Below are 6,000 nucleotides of genomic sequence, written 5' to 3'. Positions count from 1 at the left end.
TTTTCTGCATCTGATTTTCTCAAAAATGCCAATTTTCTAATTCAACCATTTACATGTCAATTCTAACTATTTAATAACTATAAATAATTATTAAATTAATATTGTCATTTATCATAGTTATTAATTGAACCATACAAAGTATCATAATTAACAAATATGCCCCTATAAACTCTTTTTTTACAATTTCGCCCTTACTTAGTGAAAAATTCACAAATAGACATAGTCTAATTTGAGAATTATAATTGATTAATCAAAACCAATTACATGAGTCTTACAAGCAATATTATCTCAACTAGTGGGGGGACCATGGGTCTATATAACCGAGCTTCCAATAAGTAGATCAAGAATTTAGCACTAAAATTCACTAACTTATTAATTCTTCGTTGAATCCACGCATAGAACTTAGAATTGCACTCTCAGTATATAGAATGCTCTATATGTTCCACCATATAGACACATCATTAGTTATCCATTGTTATAATCCTAATGTGATCAATGATCCTCTATATGAATGATCTACACTGTAAAGGGATTAAATTACCGTTACACCCTACAATGTATTTATTCCTTAAAACACTTGACCCCGTATAAATGATATTTCAGCTTATGTGAAATGAGTACTCAACCATTTATGTTCGTTTGGTCAAGCTCGAAGAAGATCATCCTTTGCTTACTATTCGCCATATAGAAGCTATAGATTCCATGTTTATGATAGCGCTCCCACTCAATTGCACTACCGTGTTCCCAAAATGTACGTATCACCCTGACCTAAAAGTAGGCTTAACTAACAAATCAAAGAACACGAATAGCCTTTCAAGATTGAGCCTAATCATAACAGGATTAAGAACATTTGATCTAGGATCAACTAGGCGATATTGACTTGAATAGATATTACGGTAAGTTTAATAAATCTAAGTCAAAGTTCAATATCGGTCCCTTCCGATGCATACTCCATGCATCCAACCTGAGCTTTACTTTAACCAATGTTCTGGAAAGAACATAGTATTTCTCCAAATATAAGTAAACTCTTGTTGTAGATTATCATATCAGTAAAACCATGTGTCTGATAAATCTAGGAAAACTTTATTCACATAGTCATGTTTACTTTCCAATGTGTTGACGGCACAATAAACAGGATCAAGTATGTGAAAAGGGTTTCAGATGAATTTATACATTATGTACATATAATCATGAAATAAATCATGTGAACCATGCAACATTAAATGTTATTTTTGATCTATATTAATAAGTAAATCTGATTATATTGAAATGAGTTTTATTTAGGGCATAAAACCCAACAAACTCCCACTTGCACTAATATAAAACAAAAAGTGCGTTTCAAATAATCTCAACACCTTGATATACAAATCAAGTGTAGTAGTAGTAAACTCCTCGTAATAGGATCTGAAAGGTTGAATTATACACAACCTTTTCTCCACCATTACTCTTCCTTTAATCACAAAATCATTGATAATGTGAAATTCCTCTCTATATGTCTACTCTCTTGGGATACTGGATTCTATACCTTTGGCAACTACTTTTGGTTAATCAGGAAATTAACACTAGTAGTTTAAGGCAATTTGGAATGGTGCCAAAGATGTATAGAACTTTCCTTAGACTGAATAAGTACCTTTCCTGCAACTTTAACATTCAGTCTCTCTCTGGTAGACCTAGAGACTTCAGATAGGTTTTTACACTTCTCCAAAATCACCATTCCACCCCTAGAGTAACCACCATCTTATCAAAAAGATTTACTAGCACAAAGGCAAATTTCAAAATCTGATATGGTGTAGTCTAAGAGTGTTAAACACACCCTTATAGACTAACATATAGTTCCTCTTCTTAATCTTAAGATTTACTTGATTGTCTTCCAATGTTCTTCTCCTGGATTAATCTGATACCTACTCATTACTCCCACTCAACAGCAGGTGTCTGGTCTAAGGCATACAAAAGCATATCTAATACCTCTCACTGTTGATTTAAGAAATTCTTTCATGGATTTATCTTTTCTGGAATAGTTGAAACTTTTCCTTAGATAAATAAAATCTATGTCTAAGAAGTTGTGAAGCTTCTATAGATTGCCATTAGAAAGAAAATGCTTCAGCATCTTACTAAAGTAAGTTGCTTGCATTAGAGTAAGTAATTACCAAGTATACCACAAGCCATAGGTTTAGATAAACTCAAACCTATAATACTAGGAACAGGAAGTTTTGTTAAGTCCATTGAATAGACTTATAAACGAAAATTTCCTTTTATGTCCTTGTAATAGAAAACTTTAGGTTACTCCATGTGAATGGATTAAACCACAGTTCTATTGGCTTTCTTCTTAGTTTCTTATCTTGACAATCCATTACTTGTTTAAACTCACAATGGATTTTAATCACTAGTGTCTCCCAAGTCATAAGAAGGTGAGTTCCTAGAAACTCTCCCACTACGACAAGGTACCGTGAATTATGTCGAAGAAAACTAAATGGTATTGATCTCTTCGGTTGTGACAAGACAACAGAGGTAGTGGGATCATCATATGTTATATAAGATGATAGAACACTTTTGGAATCAAGAAAAATATCTCCATTATTTGCTACTTGTTTTCAGACTTAGTCATTATCTTAGAAAAGTAGTATTTGTTTGAACAAATACTTTCTTATCTATTGACAATGGGATGGTCCACCCCTAATCACTTAGAATAGCTAACAAACCATGGTTAACAGTTCTAGCTTTTCTTAAGATTTTGATTAGGTCATCCATGAATCTAGTAATGATTTACATTAAGTACCCAACCATTACATCATTCTGAAATTGTATTACCATAGAAGGATTTAGGCAACGACTAGTAACTAATCATCAATATGCAACTCGAAATTTCTGGGGAGGTAAGTTTGGATATAATTCAAAAATCAATTTAATGATCTTTGAACTGCATATCTACTAACTATTTCTCCACCCCTATCAGTTCGCAAGATCTTTAACCACTTACCTTAATGGTATTAACCATTGCTAGAAATTAATGAATTTTTTTTAAATATTTCAAATTTCTTGCTAAAAGGTATAATCTAGAGTGATCGTTTTAAGAATACAACGAAAAACTCATATCCACCCCTGAATGTACATCCATCTGCGAATGAGATGAACTACTTTCAGTGGATATAGGCATATTAACTCTTTGCAGAGATTGATCTTGTCAAATCCACTATGAACAAGATACAAATGCCATAGATTAAAAAAAATGGTAGTGTCTTTTGATGACATAGGTTTATTTACATCAAAGAGTTCTTAGAATACTTCAAGTGGATCCTGGTCACAGAATACCTAACTCATATTCCATACTGTTTTAATCCATTAATAGAATATGGATATTAAACACTTGAGAAAGTGTAACTGTATTGTATTCTGGAATTAGAAATATAAGAAAATTTCTGTTTGGATTCTAAAATTAAAGTCAAAGACTTAAATTTATACCAAAAATAATGAGTAATTCTATCTTGGACCAGCACTACTAATACAAACTCTAAGTCAGATTTGCCCATACAAGTAGGAGATTTCTAAGATTGAGGTTTTATATCAATTGGGAATAGAATTTCGGGATTATAATCATATGCGTCATTTAATTTCTTAAGAGAAAATATAATGACATGAAATGATTTATAGACCATTCATCCAATGATATATTATGGAGCTAATTCGAAATGAATAAGCTAAGAGGAATTAGGATAATTTCGTTTATAAATAAGAATCCAACGATGCTTCGATTAGCGAAAGTCAAAGTAATCTTATTTATATAATCTTCTTGTTTCATATCGTAAAAATACTAGTCTAAGGTGTCATCAATTGATGAACAGCTAGATGTCGCATATACAATATTTATCTTTCGAGATCTAACACTATTATGTATGTCTAATGGTGAAAATCCACTAGGGATTTATCTCATTAGATAAACAAGCCAAGTTAGACCAACAATGAAGATTCGAAATTAAACTACAACTTAATAACAGAAAATAACATGGTTCAATATAAATTCATACACAATTCAGAAATTATAAACATATAGCAAGTAGGAATGACAAGTGAAAATACTAAAACTTACAATCCTAAATAATTTCCAAGGTTTTCAACAAACTGATATCAGTGTCCCGTTTAGGCGAGAGTCAAAGCTACCATTCATTGAATAGAGTTGTCAGCTCGTCTAAAATGTTAAACATTCTAGCAACCTTTTATTCGATCAAGATTGGAATTCAGCGTTGTCCCGTTTAGGCGAGAGTCAAGGCAATTCTATCTTATGAGCTTCCACCATTGTTTCATAATTTGCAAGTCAAGTATGGTCGCCACCATTAGGGTGATCCATACCATACAAAACACTTACAAACTACTTATCATGCGAGGTTAAACGGTGCGAAATTGTTAATGAACGTTCCTCCATTAGGGAGGATTACTCACTAAAACAAATGCGGTGTAAAACCCACAATGGAGATCGAATATCTTAATAATAATCAAGCTCATTATTTAAAGAGAGTTGTATTTTCTTTGATTCTCTTTATTTATTCATTTATTTTAAATATATATTTATTTAATTAAAATTTCCAATTTAGAATGAAAAATTCCAAATATAAATTTTAATTTAATATTTATAAATTTTACTTAGATGGATATGAAAATAACATGAATTATTTCCATCTTAGTAATAATTTCCAATAAATATTTAGAAAAATATTCAATTTAAGTTGTTACAAAATTAATTTAAATTAATTTACAACTCAAATTTAATTTTCTATAAATATATATTGCATTTTGAAAAATTAAAGTATATAAGAATACAATTTTCGAAAAATGCATATTAAAATAAAAAATAAATTCTGGAAAAATTATTCTAATTTAATGTTGGCCCAAAATTAATTAATAAAATTAATTTACAACAAAAAATATAATTTTCCTATTTAATTAAATATATAAGAAAAATTTCAAATATTTAAGTATGATGATGAAAATCAACTTAAATATTAATTTTCTATTTAATTAAATACACTAGAAAAATACTTCAAGCAAAAATATCACCTATCTAGATTTTCCTTTGACTAATTAATTCAATTTCTAATAATAATATACTTTAATTCAATTTATTTTAAATTAATCAATAAATGAAAAAATCATTGATTTAAGTTGATCCAAGAATTAATTAAAATAATTAATTTACAACTTAATCTATTTTTCAAGATAAAATTCGAAATTCTAGCATTTAAGAAATGCAATTTCGAAAATTGATTAATAAAATAAAGAAAAAATATATTTTGAAAATTATTTAAATTTAGTTGAAAAATTAAATTTCAACTAAAAATAATTTTCTATTAAATTAAATGTCATGAAAAAGAAATATTTAAGTATGATGATAAAATCAACTTAGATATTTAATTTTCAAATTAATTAAATGTATTAAATTCAAGAAATAAATAATTAAGTGTAGAGAAGGCTTAATTATTAATTTCTAGTTTAATACTAGGAAAAATAAACTTAAAATAAATTGTACCAAAATTAATTATATAAATAATTAATTTCACAATTGATAATATTTTCTTTTTAAATATTAGAAATAATAAGTAGTCTAGAAATAACTATCTAGAAAATATCTTATTTGACTAAGTATCTTTTCCACAAAATTTGAAAAAATATCTAATTTAGGTTGTATTTGAAAAAATCTAGAACCTAAATATTTTTCAAATTTAAATTTAATTAAATATCAAAAATTAAGTTGTAACCACTTAATTTGAAAATATTCCATTTTAAGTTAATATTCGAAAAGATATTAACTTAAAAAATATCTAAAGAATCTTAATAACCAATGCCTAAAATTCCTCAACTTAATTTTGAAATTTGAAATTCAAAAGATATTCAGATTTAAGTTGGTTAGTTGTAGATAACTAAATATCAACTTAAATAAGAATATTTAATGAAAAATTTAAATTAAGTTCCAGAAAGAATCTAGATGGTTATAATTCTATATTTAATTAA

The sequence above is a fragment of the Cannabis sativa genome, chromosome 5 (genome assembly GCF_029168945.1).
Source record: "Cannabis sativa cultivar Pink pepper isolate KNU-18-1 chromosome 5, ASM2916894v1, whole genome shotgun sequence".
Classification (NCBI taxonomy): domain Eukaryota; kingdom Viridiplantae; phylum Streptophyta; class Magnoliopsida; order Rosales; family Cannabaceae; genus Cannabis; species Cannabis sativa.
The sequence above is the reverse complement of the archived record's forward strand: the minus strand, read 5'-3'. Positions refer to the sequence as shown.